Genomic DNA, 19,356 nt, shown 5'->3' with positions numbered 1-19,356 from the left:
GTGCCAGTGCAACTATACCAATGGGGCATGCACTGCATCTTGAGGAGGGGCAGCAGTCACAGAGGCCTCCTTAAGGTATGGAAACATTTTTTCCCTTACCTTGGGGCTGCATTGCAGCTGCTAGAAAATTGGATAGGATTGGGCCCTAAGGCTACAATCCTATCCACATTACCTGGGAGGAGGCCCTATTGACTATAGTAGGACTTACTTCTGAGTAGACATGCATAGGATTGGGCTGTAAGTTTCAAACAGGTATAGCAAACAGTTATCTTCCAAGCAAGCAACGAAGGGCGCAATCCTAACCCTTATGTCAGTAATTTCCAGCACTGGCATAGTGGTGCCAATGGGGCATGTGCTGCATCCTGTAATTGGGTGTCACTCATGGAGGCCTCCTCAAAGTAAGGGAATGTTTGTTCCCTTGCATAGGTGCTGCATTGCCCTTATATCAGTGCTGGAAAGCACTGACATAAGGGGTTAGGATTGCGCCCTAATCTTCAAAAATGGTTCAGGCTCTGGCCTAGCCTAAAGTTTGACCAACATTCCTTTGAAGTCATAAAAAAAACAATTGATTCTTTTTTTAGTTGAGATGAAATGCCCCCTGATTTCATCACCCCTTCAACAGACTGCAAAGTGGGGCGGGGGCACTAGTGAAGAACAAGAATTAGTGAACAGGAATGAAGGGTCTATCCCACCTACCACGTTCACACTCCCTGCTGCTGGTAAGCATTGTCACCTTTCTCTTTTTTTCCATAGTTCCTTTCTACTCAGAAGCTGTCATAATGAGGGCTGGAAGCATCCAAATCAGAATGAGGATAGCAGCGGGAAGCATTGTGTCATGTCCTCTCTCCTTCTTCTTTTGCTTGTATGGAACTTTGAGAGAGAGAGAGAGAGAATGTCCAGCTACAGGGGAGAGCACTATAACTCTCCACCACAATAAACAGATGTTGGCAACAAAAAGCATTAGGGGATACTGTAGGGTTCTACCCCTGGAGGAGCTTAGGGCAGGCTTGTTCCAGCCCCAGGGAGGCCTCAGATTGGCTTGAGGGAGAGGGAGTTCCAGCACCCTTGTCCTCCTCCCTAGCGGAGCTGCAACACCTGGGCAGGAGGTCTGGTCTAGAGGGTAGAGCCTCCATCTGCCTGAAGATAACATCCACAAGGTCGCCAGTTCGAGGCCACCGGCACCGTGCGACCTTGGATCAGCTGACAAGCTGAAGCCGAGCAATTCCATCTGCTCTGAGCGTGGGAGGATGGAGGCCAGAATGGGAAGCCAGATCGGAATGAAACACCTTGAATGTAGTTGTTCTTGAAAGAAAGAACCTTCTCTGAAATTGTAAAAATCCCTATTTAATAGGGATTTAATAAAGCCTGCCTATGTAAACCGCCTTGAATAAAGTCTTGAATAAAGACCAAGAAAGGTGGTATATAAATACCTGTTATTATTATTATTATTGTCTTAGGAGCAGGAGCTGTTCACCTCACAGCTCCCTGTTTCACACTGACGGCCTCTCATCCCTGGCTTCCCTGTTTTATGGAGCAAGACCACCGCCTTTGGCCCCTGCCCTTCCTCCAGGTGGGGCAGAAAAGGCTTTTCCTGTTCTTGGCTTGTTTCCTTCAGTGTTACCTGTTTGCCATGCCAGCTTCCCCTGCCTGGTTGGGGTGAGCCAACCTTCTTTGCCCTCCTCAAGGGCAGGGAAGCCTCCCCACCCTGGACATTGGATCCCTGCTCCTGGGTAAGTTGGGGGTCAGGGCATCTGGGGGGGGGCCCTGAGAGATACAATTTCAAGAAATCTTACACATGTGGGTACATGTGCACCCCTTCTGCCACACTGAAATTAACAAAAGTTGTTGAAAAACTTCCAGCTCAGCTCTAAAACTCTTAAATGTGAGATGTTTAAGTGGTTCCCAAAAATATAGGAACTTGATGACATTGACTTAACAGAAGTTCTTGGGCCCTCCTATATGTTTTGATTCCAACAATAATCTCTCTTTAGACATTATGGACCCCTAGCTTCTGAATTTCAGAGAACATCTCTCCTGGTGTTCATTTGCCACTGCAGAAAAGTGCTGAATGTTGAACCATCCAGCAAGGGCATGGCAAGGGAGTACTTTGGTGTGCATGTGGGAGGCAGTGGGAGGTGGCTAGGTGGTCCACTTCCATCTGGCCCATCACACATGCCCATTTGGTTGAATCCTGAAACAATGTCTAAAAGGAGCTTTGGCTTTAAACAATGACTTTAAAAGGAGGTAATCAACAACTATAATTATCGTACTTCCATCTTGGTTTATGGAGTCCAGACTTTTTGTATCTTAAGAACAACTATTAATTTCAGAATTTGCACACATGACTAATTGCAAACATGAAAAGCTATTGATCAGAAGCTAAAGAGATTAGCAAGACGTATTTGAAATTTGATTATTTTTTGCAGCCCAGTAAAAAGGGGTAGTCAGTTGGACATGAGTATGTTTTAATTAATATAATATGGAGCTTATTTGTTCATGGTTGATGACTAAAGATAGTTAAGTATTCCATCAACTATTTGTCAGGGGCTTTGAGAAGCAAGAACTTAATATATTGCCACGTCAAGGGAATTATATATCTTATGCAAATGCCCCCAGAAAGTAATCTGTTTTCACTTTTTAATTTCAATTAATAATTCCTGAAGCATTACAAAAATACTCGTATTGTTCTGACTGGTGGCTATGATGGGTAGTATGCTTTATTTCATATACTCTACTCAGATCTTGAAATGGTTGTGAAAGAGGGCTAATTTTATTATGGACAGATTTTTCTTTCTTTTAAATATACTGAATGTGGTTTGCAAACAAGGCCCAAACACTGTTAGAAGTCATATACGTTGCTCAGTGCAAAGTCAATTCCTCCACAAATCTTTGATACTGTTTTAAAATATTTCATTAATTGAAAGGAGAAGACCCATGAGGTTATAGAACAGATTTACAAATGTTCCGATTTCAATACGTTAGTCATCTTATACTTATAGTTACCAAATACACAGGGGAGCAGTGTGCCTATACCTTTAACAATTGTAAAAAAGAGGGAATTTTGGCAGGTGCAGCTTTAAAAACTCTTCCATGTTGAGCTGCACCTGCCAAAATTCCCTCTTCTTTACAATCATTAAAGGTATAGGCACACTGCTCCCCTTTGTATTTGGTAACCCTAACTTATACTGCAGTACTCCCATCAAAAATGCTATAAAATATTTCTTCAGTTGAATATTACCAACCTTCTATGGTGGCACCTGTTAATTTTATGTGAAACAGATTATCCCTTATATCTGCCGATTTCAAACTCTCAGGGAGTTTGAAGACTGCAGTAAGTCCTTGCAGGGGAGGGGAGGGAGGCAGCAAGGGTGAAGGGAAGGCAGCGACACGATCCCCATGATCACGTGGGGAACCATCCCTTTGAGTCATCAGTGCTTAATGTATTTTATACCCACTAGACTACATTGCTTAGATTAATTCATGAGGCTTTCTCCTTCTCCTACGCTTCTTTAGGCTTTTAATGTTAATAAGAGGAATTACTAATCTTCAGAGTACTGCCACCTTGATGACTAAGGTTCGTGTCTTACATTGAACACATAGGTGCTGTGTAATCTTCTGTAATATTGGGCTCAATCTGTGGAATTATGGAAAGAAGAACTACAATATCCAACTCATTCCCATGTGGGATTCTTCTATACAGGTTTTTGCTAAGTCCAGTTTTAATTGGCTCAAGCAAAAGAGACCTAATCCCTTCTACTGGGACATGTATTCATTGTTTCAAGAGCCAGCTTCTCTCCTTTCTCCCAGCTAACATCCCAATGGATCATCCAGTTGAATTTTATTCCTCACTGGCATCGTGGCTGCAGAAATAGAAACAAGGTATGAATATATACGTGACAGTTAAAAGTAATATGTGTGAGGCTGTGTTGAATATTTTCTGGTTTTGGTTTAAGGGTTGAAAACAATGGTGAGTGCATGTTTGCACAGAAATTTCCCCCCAATAAACCTTTGATTGTGGGAATGTTCTTTGTTCAAGTCTACTGTTTTACCATCTGCTTCAATCACTGTATTTGGTGCCAGCCAGTCATGCCATGAATAGGATGACAACACTTCATGATAAGGCTAATCAGAAGATTGGCTAAGTGACTGAGGGCGCAACCCTAACCAACTTTCTAGCACTGACATAGCTGTGCCAGTGTGGTGTGCAGTGCATCCTGCAGTGGGAAGGCAGTCAAGGGGGCCACCCCAAGGTAAGAGCATGTTTGTGTCCTTACCTTGGGGCTGCATTGTATAGCTGGGGGGGGGGGTGTTCTGCCAGATTCCCACTCCAAGCCTCACTTAGGGAACTTATGCCCACTCTAAGCTAATCAGCTCCCCTTTCCTTCCAACAATGGCCCCAGTTCTCTACAGCAGCACTTCTAGACTCCACCACCAGGGTAGCTTGCCTGTTTAAACTGCAGGGACCCAGTTCCTAAGGTGGCAGTCCTTCCCGGTATAGCAGCACACCTCAGCTCTCCAGCTCTCCACAGCCTTTTCAAGTAGTCCATTAGTCACAAAGTCAGTCAGAATATCCAGGGCAAAGTCAATAAGCCAAGTCACAGTCCAATGTCAGATTTGTCTGTCAGTCTCCTCTTCAACCTACACTCCTCCTACAACCCACACCCCCTTCCTGCCTCAGGTGCTCCTTATATCCCTGAGGGCCCTATTGCCTTCAAGTGGCTGCAGCTGTGCTGGTTGCCCAGGCCTTACCCTTAAAGGGGCCACTGCTGACACCACATCTACCTCCTCACCAGATCTTCCAGGATTCCAATACAGGGGGTCTCTCTCTCTCTCTCTGTGTGTGTGTGTAAGGGGAGGCAATGTGAATGAAGAGGCATAGTTTGTTGGTTTGTTTGGGCAATGCCTGCAAAAACAAATCATTAAAAGAAAAGGCTGCTTTTGATACTGCCAAAAAAATGTCTTGAAAGCAGAGTAATTTTGGGTCAGCTTTCATTGTAAGCATGATACCTTGCGGTGCAGAGTGCGGAAAGAAGAATGGATCCAACCCATTGAACTCGGGCAAAAGCAAGACTGAGGCCTTTCAAGGGTGAACTAGATGCCGACCCAGTCCTGATGTGACATGTTAACCCCTATCTTACACTGGCTCCCCTGGAACTACAGAGATGCTGGTCCAATTTCCTGCTTTCCAGAAGTTCACTTTGAACCAGCCCCAATCTCCTAACCTCCTTCACAGCTTATAAGGACAAACCGTGAGGGGTGGGAGGGAAATCAAAACTGCCCTGCCTTCCTTGGAGGAACAACAGGATATAAATATAAACAGTTATGTACTAAAGCAGTGGTGTCAAACATAAGGCCGGTTGCATCCTGTAGAAGCTATTTATCTGGTCCTTGGCTCTCCCAGCCCCACCATCAGCTGCTCTCAGTTGCTGTGCTGTGCTGAGGTCACTACTGAAAGGGCAGCCCGCGTGATAGAAGCTGAGAGTAGTGGGTGGCAGTATCTTGAAAATACGATCAAGATTTGTGTTCTCTTCTGTCATTTGCAGCTAATGAGCTCCTAAGGGAGAACAAAGTGCTTATTACTGGTCATGACCTGCTTAACGACATCACTTCTGCTACCTGACATCACTTCCAACCCTCAGAAAGCATCGTGAATGCTATCCAGCCCACTGTATGAAACAAGTCAGACACCCCTCTATTGCAAAGCTATTTCTTACAGCATTTTTATTGAACCATTAGTGCCAAGGGTCTCTTTGATGTACATTATTTTTGATGTATGTTCTTTTGCAATAAATCTGCAATAGATTTGATTGGAAGCTTTCTTTCGCTCCTGGTCTGTTCTTTCGAAGGGAGCACTCCCTCTCTCTCTCTATAGAGCTAAACTGCAACTAGTTAAAGATTTGATATGAGGGAGGTGTTTTGTTTTGCCTCTTTGCTTGAAGGAGTAGGACTGATCACCTGTATCCTTCTCCAGGGAAACATTTATTAAATAATTATCCATGAAGCCCCCCTGGTAGCACTTTGGCTGGGCTCAAACCCATCTTGCTTGACCTCCAGCCTCGGTTTTTGTGCAAAGAGCTTTGCCTGAGTGCTGTTGTTGCTCCCCTTGTGACTTTTCCCAGCCTGTCACTTGGCAAAAGACACAGTGTTGCCTGGATGAGTTTAGGCACAATTAAAATGGTTACAAACAAAATTTTCTTTTCGCTTGGTCTTTCTTAGTAGTTTTTTTTCTTTTGGGGTGGGGGGAATTCCAACATTTTTCACCCTTGCTGTTCCCTGATAGATATTTTAATGGTTTTTATTGCTGTGGCTACATTTTATGATTATTGTTTGTACTTTTTCTTTTTTTAATGCATTCTATTTGCTTTTTGTATACCATCTTGAGTGTCTTGATTATGGGGGGAGAATGGTGAAATAAAAATGGTTTAAATAAATATTACATGGTAGCATGTATTTACAAAATGAAATGTTCTGTTTAGTTACAGCTAAATACATGTAGTGATGTGGCCATTTGCTCACCTCCTAGGTTGTATGTTACTAGCTAGGGGAATCTTATAGCTTTAACAATGTTATCCACCTGTGTTAAATTAAAAGTCTGTTCCATCTCTCAGTAAACAGTAAGTGCCAAATAATGTTATATTGCCCATAATAAAGTATCCCACCAATGCAATTTCCATTCACATCAGCTGCGCCTCTAAGTGCCCTTTCAATTATATTCTCTCTTAGGTTTATTAAGCACAGTGGCATCCCACTCTTGTGTGAGCCCCTGTGGTCAAGTTCTTTTTAAGCATTTCAAATGCTCTTAAAATGACAATTTGAAATTTACATAACAGCCATTTCATTTCTGCCTCCTGGTTTTCCACACATATAATGCAAAGAAGACACACATTCTGCTAATCCTGCTAATCCTACAGAACTGCCCTCAACAACTGGGAGAGAGCAAGGTGTCTTACGCTGCCTTTGTGCCCCTCAGTTCTCAGACCCAAATTGGCTCCTGCCAAGAGATTTCAGCTGAAGTCAGTGAGGTGAAGCTGTTCCTTCTAACCTGTTGGGCTTCCACTTCTCCAGCTGGGACTAGTTTGTCCCTCCCTCCACAGGAAAAGGAGACATAATTAAGGCAGACCCTCCCCTGTCCCCATTAATGATTTGCTGTTTTTGTTGATTTTTACATAAGCCAACATAGGTAGCCTTGTTGGATGAAGAGCAGGGTAAAACATGCTTTAAATAAACAAATCTTTGCAAGAAGCAGTCAAGAGAATTCAACCAAACTGAGGATGTACCAAGTAAATCAAGACATCTTGGTTGGATGATCTGCTCACATCAGAGCAATCAGTGAGAATTTCAGCAGGCGTGGAAGGTTAACACTGCAGAGCTTATGCACATGTGTTTACATGTTGAATGGGGAGAATTTTTTTTCATATTCTGAGCCAAACAATTGAATTTGAGGCAAGAATGTGATGCTTCTCCCTCCCTCCCTCCCTCCTCCTTTTTTCCTTGGTAATATAGCTGAGCAGACAAGTAATTTGACAGATTTGCATTTGGAATCAAGTAATTAGAAACTTCAGTGTCCAGAGGGTGGTGGGGCCTGAGGTGGCTCAGTAGCCATGTTTTTCTGAGCTCCTGGAAAGCTCTTGGAATGCATGCTATTTCTTTACAGAATCGCAGGTCTGATGAGATCCAAGGATCAGTGGCCAGGAAAGGCCTTGATCCTACAGATGGTGTATGGTTTTGGAGAAGAAGGGTCCAGCCTGGGACTGTTTTTTTTTTCTCCAAGGGAACCCAGCCATCGATGCTCCAAACGGGGAAGGAAGCTGAAAGAAGCAAGTGAGTGTTGTTCCATTGTGTGTGTCTGGCATTAATTGACTAATTGACTGCCTGATTAAGCTTTTGCTCGTGAGAAGGAGGGGCAGGCTTTCCGCCTCCTGGGAGAAGAGGAAGGAGGGGGAGGCTTTCTCTGCTTATTTGTTTGTTGATGTGAGAAGAAGCTTTGGAGGAGATCTGCTGAGCTTGTTATCAAAATATGAATGCATAACTCTAACTTTATAAATCAAAAATTTGTTGGATTACAAATTAACCGTCTTGGAATACAATTATTGTTGTGGAGTGTTCCGTTTTGTTTTCCTGTGGAGAGCTTGTGGAGTGCGGCTGGAGACCTGCATTTTTTTTTTTTTTTACAAAAGTGGTTGATTGTTTACATTCCTTTGATTATCTCCTGGAAAGGAATGCAGTTGACATAGAAACAGATATAAATAACAGAAATAAGATATAAACAACAGAAATAAGAACATTAGGGACATCTAGTGGACTAAAAAAGACACTACAAGGACAAGAACAGGACTTGACAAGTGAAGTAAGAAGAAAGAAGATATAAGAAGGAAGAAAAAGGATGACAGGAAAAGGAGCAAAAGTTAGGAGCTCTCCTGCCCCGGAGTCCAGCTTGGGAAAACTAACACAAGAGGAACCGAAAGGGAAAGAATGGAAGCAGACAATACAAGACAACATAGAGAAATTAGTGGTGATGGGACAGCAACAAACAAATTAATATCTGCGGGTTCAAGCTAGTTTGGATGCGTTAACTACACAACTAAATGATCTTAGTGTGCAGCTCAAAGATGTTATATCCGAATCACATGAGAAAAAACAAAGAATCATGGAAAAAGTACTGGAAATGGGAAAGCAACAAGCAAATCAATATTTACAAATTCAAATTAGCCTGGAAATCTTAATTCAACAGACAAATGAGTCTAATACGCAACAAACAGGAGAGGATCAACAAAAGACCAAAGAAATGGAAGATAAATCCAAAATACTGGAGACAGGACAAAACAAACAATTGGAAGAGACAATGGAGATAGCTTGGAAGATAAAGACTCAAAAGTCATCAGACCAGAAATACTTCGACTAATTGATGCAGACTGGATTGATCAAGTGAAGGAAGAAGAAATACTTCAACCAACTGACACAGATTGGAATGATCAAGTGAAGGAGATGACTCATCAAGATATTGAGTTAGCAAGAAGAGCGAGTACATTAAACCGTGATCTGTTAAGAGGAATTCATGTGAAATTTATTAGAAAAAAAGATGGAAAGCTAAAGTCTAGAGAAGATAAGAGATTTGGGAGACCTGTAGATACTTAGGTTGGAGACAAGGGAATAGATAAAAAGACAGTAATGTGCTAATTTTGTATGTTAGAAATTAAAGCTTATTAGATGTCAATGAGAATTTATATAAGCTTTATAGGTGATATGTAATATGTATAAAATTTTTAGTTAACTTGATATTAATAGATGTTAGAATTTTAGAGGATAATTTTAATGAAAGAATTAATTTTAGGCGATATTGTTTTGGATGTTTATGTATATGTTTATGTATTTAGTCATGAGGATATATTAATTTTGGATGATATAGATAGAGAAATGATATATGTAATTATTAGGATATTAAAAGTTGTTAGAATTTAGTATGTTAGATATTGGATTATAATATTAATTGTTGTGAGGATTTTATATGCTAGATACTGGAAAGACATGAAGATCCCAATGAAAGATGAATTAATAGAGAAAATAATGAATGTGACAGATGGACAGATTTTTAGAGAGCTTGAATCAACAGTGAAACTGATATAGATTGAGTAATGAAAATTATTTTATGCTTGGTTGATAAAAAAAGTTGTAGAAGTATAAGACAGGGTATTTAGATGAATGTATTATATATGATATGATAGATAAATGATATTAAGAGGCTAACGTAGAAGAGGAACTGGATTAGGAAATATGTAGTGATTTATTAGTTAGAGTAATGTATGATATCTTGCACCCTCTAATATTGTGTTTATGTTATGTTATGTGTGTTTGTTATTTTTGTTTTTGGGAAAATTTAAATTTTTTTTTAAAAAAAGAAACTTCAGTGTCCTATCTGAACAACATACATTGAAGTCATTTGAAAACATCAGAATAAACAGTCATTGCAGAAAAAGAAAGGGTAGTGCCTTTAGTTTCCTTGATCTGGAGGAAGAATACTTACTTCAGAGGAATAGACTATGGATGGCTACCCAAAGAAAACACTGTAAATTAGATTACTGCTTTAAAAGAAATGCTTTGCATGCCAAGCAGCTTTCAAAATGTTATTTTAGAAAGACACAACTTGGCTTTGAATGTTTGGAAGGGCAGTCAGCAAGATGAACCTAGGTTCAGTCATCCTCCGCTGACTCCATACAGATCATCAAAGCTTTTGATCTAACTGCTGGCCTGTGTATGCTTCTGGGACAAATAATTTGACCTCAGAAAAAATCATATGTAAGTTAGTAGGTAGCTGGTTAAGGGCCCAATCCTATCCAATTTTCCAGTGCTGGTGCAGCTGTGCCAATGGGGCATTCAACTGCATCTTGTGGTGGGGCAGTAGTCACAGAGGCCTCCTTAAGGTCTGGGAACAGCCGAGGCTGTATTGTGGCTGCGCCAAGGCTGGCAAATTGGATAGGACTGGATACTAAGTGAAGTATCTTGTCATATTGCCTTCTTTTTCTATTGATAAACCAAGGACTCAATTGACCAGAAATCCTTTCTAGACACAATGGCCACAATCCTAACCAGGTCTACTCAGAACTAAGTCCTATTGTGTTCAATGGGTCTTACTCCCAAGAAAGTGAGGTTAGGATTGCAGCCAATGTCACCTTTTCAATTTTCTTTAATGCACACAAAATAGCATCCTTCCTTGGCATAATGGAAAGCTATTGCCAAGACATGAAATATGTGGAATCAGAGAGAGGAAAACTTGAGGCTGAAACATTAATAGTTCTGTTGTAATAGGCAGTAGCAACCGAAGTCCTCTGAATTCAACCTCAAATACTATGGTGCCAATCTAGTTACATTGCTGGTGAATCAATCCCAGGCAACCCAATCCTACCAAACCCTTCCCACCACTGGGTGCAACCGCACCAATGGAGCATGCACTGTATCTGTGAAAGGGGGCTGATTGGAAAGGTCTGCTTGAGGTAAGTGAAGCAGACGTTTGGCTCACTTACCCCAAGGAAAGCTCCTCTGCCACCATGAGTCTCCTCAGATCTATATATGCTGTTTAGATGGTGTAAATGCAAGGTTTTGTGGCATTCTTGGCCCCGGTAGCACATGAGGCTAAGACCGCAGGCTACCACCCACCCCATGCTGAGCTGCCACCCTCCTTCGTCCCTTTCGGAGGCCCAGGGAGGCAGTGTGCTGCTTCCCAGACCCTCCAGAAGTCTTCTAAAGGCCTCGGAGAGCAGAAAAAAACCTACTTCGAGTTTCACAGAAACCAGAAATGACATTTAAATGCCCTTAAAAGACATTCTGAGTGCCCAGACCCTAAAGGTGTCACTTGTGGTTTCTTCCATGAAACTGGGGTGTTTTTTGTTTGTTTGTTTTTTGCTCTCGGGCCTTTAGAAAGCCTCCAGAGGGTCTGGGAGGCAGCAGGCTGGATAGTGGATAGTGGCACTGCAGCACCCACCCCCACCTGGAACATTTGTCCCCCCTGCCTCCCCAGGTACACCACTGGTATTAACAATGGCACTAAGGGAGACAGATTGGGTTAGGATATTGGCACACATGACTGCCGCAGCTACCTCTACCAGTCTGCCTCCCTTCCCACTCCATCCCATCCTCTCCATTCCACCCCCTCCCTAGCTCATTTTGCTCCTACCGCTATTGCACATTCCTTTGCAGGCCTGGCAGTGGATCTCCAACACTGCTGCCTGATGCAGAAGCAAATCTAAAATGGCCCTCTGAATGTCAAGAGTAATTTGTAACGAGAATAGGTGGTGCATCTGTGTATTGTTCAAAAACTAGAATCCAGAGTCCCCTTGAGCACTCAGTTCTAGTTGCGCAGTTTTTTAGAACATGGACGTACTCTTTGGCATGAATGCATCAACACACCAGAAGCAATAACCTGCACATGCTTAGGTTGAAAAAAAGTCTGAGACAGACATACAGTTCAAGCTGCAATGACGTGTCCCATTTAGATTAGTAGCAAACATAATTAGCTAAATCAAGAGCTGTTTTAAGTTGGACATAAAGGACTATGACGCTGGAACTTGGTGCTGTCCAGGGCTTTTCCATGCTTTGATCTAATTCTAATTTGTGCAACATCCCAGTGTAATTAGAGAACTCATTACTCCAGTTATATAAAACATTAGTTTATGGACAACTTCCAATGATATCTGTTCTAATTTACTTGTTAATACTGCAAGTTTTTAATTGTTTCCTTAATTAGCAGATTCCGTTCCTGTGAATACTAGTGTAACCACTTAATATTAATTTGTACAATTTTAATGTAATTCAGCAATAAATATATGATGAACTTGGTCACGGAACCATGAAATCACAGGAAGACGAGAATGAATTTCTTCTCGTTCTCTCGGAGAAAAGTACATCTTTTCTGCTAACTTATTGCACTGAAATTTGGTTTATGTTAATCGGAACTAATCAATCATTTATAATTAACTAACAGAGGTGAGCTGAGGTCTTCCAAAGCTAAGAAACTTTACATGGAAAACTTTGTTGTGGTTGCTTTATTCCTTAAGAGCTGGTGTTCCAGGTTAATCATTATTGAAAATTGGACTTGGGAAGTGTGAAACTTTTGTCACATCCGTACCACCAAAAAGTGAAGTCACTTAATGGGAACATTCATCTGGAAACTGGCTATGCTGTTTTGCAAGCCTGCTATTTTCTAAATAGTTATATTGCATATTAATGCAGATCCTAACATAATTACTCATTGTTCTACAGCGAATGGCAGAGAGATGTGGCTTGATTAGGCATTTCCACATGCTTTCCTATGGAACAAAGAAAAATACTCGATATTGTGCCCCATAATGTCCTATTGCTAATATCCTTTAAGGTACTGTCTTGCTAATGCATGACTGAGTGACATATGCTTGTTGTTTTTTTTTTTTCTCTTCCCCATTCAAACTGCCAGCCAGCTTGCTATTGTACAGGGTTCATAGCATGTTTTGCACTTTCCCCCAGCATCCTTTGTAACCATTTCAAAACCCATTGCTAGAGGTGGGTGAACAAAATAGAAACACCTAACACTGCTTTCTACGTTTCTCATTTTTTGTAAAACACACGCACAAAAACCAAAATCTTCCAAAAATTAAAACTTTGTTATTTGGTCTTGATTATTGTTTAATGGGGGGTGGGGTGCATGGGTAATGACTGTGGCTGCATCTGCTGATACTATACCACCTATATCACCTACCCAGTACACTTTTAAAGTGATTATAATTTATACTTAAAGTGTAACTTTTGAATAAAAACCAATAATACTGCTTTCAGTACTTCTAACTTTGGAAAACACTGAAATCCGGGGAAAAAAATTAAAAAATTTTTTTTTTCACCCGCCTCTACCTACTTCTGAGTTTGAAGCCTTCTTTGCCATGGAGAACATGTAATTTCCACTACTGAAAATGGAAATAAATGATTTGTGCATATTTGTAAAGCGTTTTTGTGCACTTCTGTACATGAGGCTACCAGTCCCCATGCCCCCCCAGCTGCAAAACCATCTTTCTTCAGCTTTGAAGCTATTGCTCCATGAAGCAGACTTGCCTCCAGCTTTGTTAGTCAACATAAATGTTTGTTTTACATTTTCTTTCTGTTGCTCTGGATGCCTTTATGTAAAGGCTTTAGGGTGTATTTTCAATGCTGTGTGTGGGAGCTGGAAGATTATATGTCTTTTTCCTCCTCCCCCCCCCCCCCAAATTGGCATTTCCATGCATACATTTGCCCCATGATTTAATTATACATTTATTTTCCAATGTAGTTCAATTAGAAACTTAAAAGCCTTCTCTTCAGGGAAATAATAACTACCGATTCCATTTCCCTTTCTTTCTGCCATCTCATGATTATGCTAGAAAGTTCAATGCAGTCCTGTCTCTTGGGTTCTGTTTGCATATTAAATGGGAATGCATATGAAGAACCTTCAATTTTATATAAAAGTCTGCATTAAATGGCTGGTCTGGTCTCAGGGACATACCCTTAGGAGTACCCTGCCCTTTCTTTCACCAACAATTAAACTCCAAATGAAGTCAGACTTCCAAAATGTATCACTACCATAACCTCATCCCTCGGTGAGTGAGGCTGCCAAAGATGAATGAATAGAGGAATTCACTTTTCATTCAGCATCACTTGTTCAAATGTAACTTCTGAAACTTCCTGTGAAAAAAGGCAAGTGAATGAAAATCTCTGAAAGCTGGTTGAATCCAATTAGGCAATTAGTCTGCTGCTGACTTACAGTCTCTTCAACTCTGCAAAAAAGATATGTGGAAAAACCCCTAAGAGATGTTTCTGGTCATTTAGAAAATACTTTGGGGTCCTCTCAAAATTCCTCAGATGTTTTGCCTGAAGTGGAACACACATACCTGCCCCCCAAATCTCACAATTGCAGGAAGGTGAGCCAATGGGAGGGCAAGAGATCACTCATCAGTTAGATGTAGGCTGCACTTCATGGTCACATGGTCAATATTTTATTTCAGTGTAGTTACGTTTGAGGCAACATATCTAGGACACCTGCACTTACACATGAATGCTTGGTGCTGAGTGGCTGCCTTAAGATCAAAGGGCCAGGCCAGCCTGTGACTATTAGAAGGACTGATGGCATGAAGACACAGATCTTCTGATCAAAAGGCCACTCTTTGGATGAAAAGTCCACTCTTCCAATATTGAGGCATGTAATCAATCCCTCCTTCCAAACTGTAAGTAAATCTGGAATTCAGTGCTCCAAATTGGGATGGAGCTTGTTGATGGCTTAGATGTTAATGTAGCTTTCATGCCTCCAACATGGAGATGAAGCTCTCCAGCTCTAAATCCTGTGAAACCGTAAACAGTAGATGTGCAGTGCAATCTTACCAGGAGGCCTGCACTGGATCCAGCGCAAGATAGGGTCCCAAAGTGGCTCCATCAGAGGTAAAGGGAAACTCTTCCCCTAACCCCCAGGTAAGCCACTGCAGCCCCAATCGGTCTCCTCAGAATGGCACCACCTCCAGATGTGGCGTAAGTCCGAGGATTGTGGAGCAGCTTGAAGCCGCTCCATGCTGCTTGGGAGCGGGCTTTGGGATCCAGCATAAGAACCAAGTCCCAGCCCCGCCTCCCGCTCCTCCCCACCTGCCTGCCCCCGGGACCACCGTCCACCACCCTCCCCCTGCACTGGAACACCTCCTTCCTGCCTCCCTCTCACCTCCTACCCACCCACCCCAAAGCCTTGTGTCGGCTGAGCTCAGCCAATGCAAGAGTCCATGCCCAAGTTGTTGTGGAGGTTGGATTCAGCCTCCGTGGGTCAGCGTGCCTCCCTGTGCTGGCCCAGCCAACGCAAGAGGAGGCACAGCTTTACAGTATCTTTGAGATCCTTCTGGACCAGCACAAGGGACTTGTACCCATCCAAGGACAAGCTAAGATTGCACCCTTAATCATTTATGACTATAGCCGCTTCCTTCGATTTCTGAGTAAGGAAAGCACTAAATATAAGACAAAGACAGGTTTCACATGTCCAGTGGTCCTCACTAACCTCCTGATGAAGCTGAATTGAGGAGATGATCCAAAGGCCATCAATACAGCTTCTGCACTTGCAACTGAGTGGGTGAGACAAAGGCAGAACTCATCATGGATCTTTTCCTTAACAATGTAAACCTAATTATTGGGTTCCACCTACGGAGCCTGTAGGATTCTATGGGACAAAATGTATGAAAACCCTTGGCTTCAGAATCTCATGCTTTTTGTTGCTTGGTCTATAGCCATGCTCCCGCCTTGCAGCTGGTTTGTGGAACTTTAATCTGCTGTTACTGGGTTATGCATTCCAGCCTCCCTTCAAGAACCACTGTGGCACTTGGCACCCAGGATGGGAATGCCCCACAACCCCTTCCCCGCCCTTTCCTCATGAACAACGCTCAATTGCTGAAGCCAACTTCCCCAGATCATCTCTCTCTTCCTTGCTTTCTCCTTCTCACCTTTTGAGATGAAAGGCAGCTACCTCCCTTGTATGTGAAGTCCACTTTCTATCTCTGTAACCCCTCTTGCCCAAGGAGGTTTGCTTGGTCAGCCGTTTGCCACTGGTCAACACTTAGCTTGGTCAGCCCAACCAATCTATCTTTCCTTGTCTTGTGCAGTCACATTGGCAGTGTACTTAGCGATTGTCGCTGCCTGTTTTCCTGTGTGATTGAGTGTGTAAGGCCCAGACTATTTTGGTCTTTTAACCTGGTCACTGGAAGCTTCCAGATTGGCAGTAAGCTTTCTTTGGTCAAGAAGTTCAATTAACCCTCTAGTGCAGGGGTTTTCAAACTGGGGCATTGCGATGCCCCAGCCTGTGGGCCCTGGCCTCTGCCCCCTTAAGGGGCAGGGGCAGCAAGGAGGCAGAGACACAATCCCCAGGATCATGTCGCTCAGAGGGCTTCAGGGGTTTGGCTGTACTTACCAGAGCCTCCTGCAACCGTCTGCAGGGCTTCCCGAAGCTTAAGAAGTGAAAGTGGAGCGATTGCGCTCCACTTCTGGTTTTGCGGAGGCGGGGTGCGATTGCTCCGCTTTCGCTTTCTAAGCTTTGGGGAGCCCTGCAGACAGTTGCAAAGGGCTCCCCGCACCCCCAGGAGGTTGCAGGAGGCTCTGGTAAGTAAAGCCAAGCCCCTGTGGCACACTGAGCGACATGATTCTGGGGATCGCGTCGCTGCCTTCCCCCTGCCCCCGTAATGACTTAGAGCGGCTCAAACTCTCCCTGAGAGTTTGAAAACCACTGCTCTAGTGCCTCAAGTCTTCTTGAGGACCTAGGTTAAGGGTGTTTGTTCAGACTGTTGCTTATAGAGTGATTGGGATTGAGAGTTGTTGTATCAAACAAGTGTGCATTATGATATATTAATAAAATTGCAAACCAACTAACAAGCCAGAATAAAGCAGCATAGAATTAAAACTGCAGCATATACTTAAGTGCTTATCTAATTTTACATCTGGGAATTTATTTATGTCTTGCTTCTGTCAGTGATTGCCTGCTTTGTAATGATATCCCACCTTCTACCTCAACCCTTGAGAGTTTCCATTCTAATATGACTGGAAACTGACATGGTGTCAGCTCTGATTTTTATTAATATACAATAATTTAATTGAGTAAACACAGTAAATCAAGGGTGGTAATAGGCTTAACTGCACAATCCATTTGGAATTTTTAGGGATAGTCAATCTGTTAATTACGCATTAATTAATTATTAAAAGCAAATTTGAGATTTAACAGCTGTTAGATGAGTTTGTTTTACATACAGGCTAATTCCCACCGAGTCAGCAGCTCTGCCATCTGTTGGTATTTGCTATATCTCTTTGGAGTATGTACCACCTGTCTTGCTGATGATGATCCAGAGGCAGTGTCATGTCATGAATGAGTCAAACAGCTGATGGATGGGAGTTCAAGCTTCTGTGTTCCCTGGACATCTCCGACTTTACAACTGCTAAATAAAGAAAGCTTCAGATGGTAACACAGGCCAACACACATTTTGCTTCCTTAAATGTTACACCAGTTCCTGGGTATATTTGGGGTGCTGATTCCAAAAATGGCATCTGTTTTGCCCTATCACGTCTAGTTTTGGAGACAGGGCATACCCTCTTTAGTGAACGGTTCAAGCAGCTTCCTCATGAGGAAGCCTACACCATGGCTTCCTCATGAGGAAGCTACTTGAATAATTCACTAATGAGGCTATACTATATCTCCAAAACTAGACGTGAGAAGGCAAAACGGATGCCATTTTTTGGAATCAGCACCCCAAATTCATATCAAACCACCCTAAAGTTTGGGAAAAACTTTTCTGACCCTCAATTTTGTAGGCCTCTGTAATCAGGGCAGTGACTATGACATTCCAAGGCCTTTTCACTAATTTTTAATTTCAAATGCTTTTAAGGAGGGAGGATCTCACTACTTGTACTACAGATTGTTTTCCTGGCTGTCGTATGTCACAAAATACACGGCAACCACCACAAACAAATAACGAAACAAATTACATTTGATGACAATGACAACAAATGGATTAATATAACAAAAACAAATTGTGTTAATGGACCTCTACTCTTTATATACTTAATATTTATTTAGTTTCATTGCTTATTAAGTAAATCCGAATCAAACTTTTGGCATCAATTTATTAGTTTTTTCCCCCCTATTATAGAAAAATGGGGGGGGGATTCAATGATGATAAGTAGCTAAGAGCTGAATCCTAACTCCCCCAGTACAGATGCAACTGCACATGCTACATCCTGGAGGGGGAGGGCATATGGAGGCTTCCTCGCAGTAAGGGAACTTGTTGCCTTAACTTGGATTAAGCCTCCACTTTCCCAATGGATCTTCTCTAATCTATGCAAGCTAATTTGCTGGCTTAAGTCCAAGGACATTAACAACCCAAGCCCAATTCTGTGCTTCCCAGAGCCCACTGAGCAGTGGCACCGGGAAGCAGATCTCCTACTGAAATCTTTGGAGAGAGAGAGAGAGAGAGTCCTCCTAAACAGGAACTTCATGACATCCATTAGATAGCTTTTACAGTCATAGTTGAATTAAATATTGCACCACAATAGCCTCAGAGATCAAGGATAAGTCAGACTGCACCAAAATGTCTTTCAGACAACTTTTGAAAGGCCAGTTCAGCTGCCACTGATTGCATATCTGAAACATGACCAAAGTCATAAGATTGAATTAAGCATTTGATCTTTTGAATCCACATTAGCCCTTTCAAGGAGTTATCGAATTCATCTCACAGAGAGAAATTTGGGGTAAGCTCCTTTCTTTCACTGATTTATTTTTAGTCCAATAATTGCAAATCTAGCAAAATACACCCAATATCACTGGTACTTTCGCTGTACAGTGTATGTGACAGTAGCCACTTGACAGCACAGTTTGGGCCTTTTCTTTTTGTGTAACGGCCACATAGATGGTCAGCTCAGGGCCATTGCACAGAGGTAGAGGGTGTTTAAACCTCACCCCACCTCACCCCAGCAGTGTCTTTTCTAGTGGCTGTCTGCTGGTGTTGCAACTTTTTAGATTGTGAGCCCTTTTGGGACAGGGAGCCATTAGTTATTTGATTTGATTGTAAACCACTTTGTGAACTTTTTGATGAAAATCGGTATATAAATACTGTTATTAATAATAATAATAATAATAATAATAATAATAATAATAATAAACCTCTACACCAGCAAATTTCAACCACTCTGCCATGGCATTTTAGTGTGCCACAAATGGTCTGTAGGTGTGCCATGGAAGTTTGGAGGGAGTCATTTATTAGTAGGGCCATTGGGAGGTGTGAGCCCCCCACTGGAAGTGCAGTGTGCCTTATCAATTGTCAAAAAACGAATGGTGTGCCATGAGAATTTAGA

This window comes from Tiliqua scincoides, chromosome 4 (assembly GCF_035046505.1).
Source record: "Tiliqua scincoides isolate rTilSci1 chromosome 4, rTilSci1.hap2, whole genome shotgun sequence".
Classification (NCBI taxonomy): Eukaryota; Metazoa; Chordata; class Lepidosauria; order Squamata; family Scincidae; genus Tiliqua; species Tiliqua scincoides.
Note: the sequence above shows the minus strand (reverse complement) of the source record.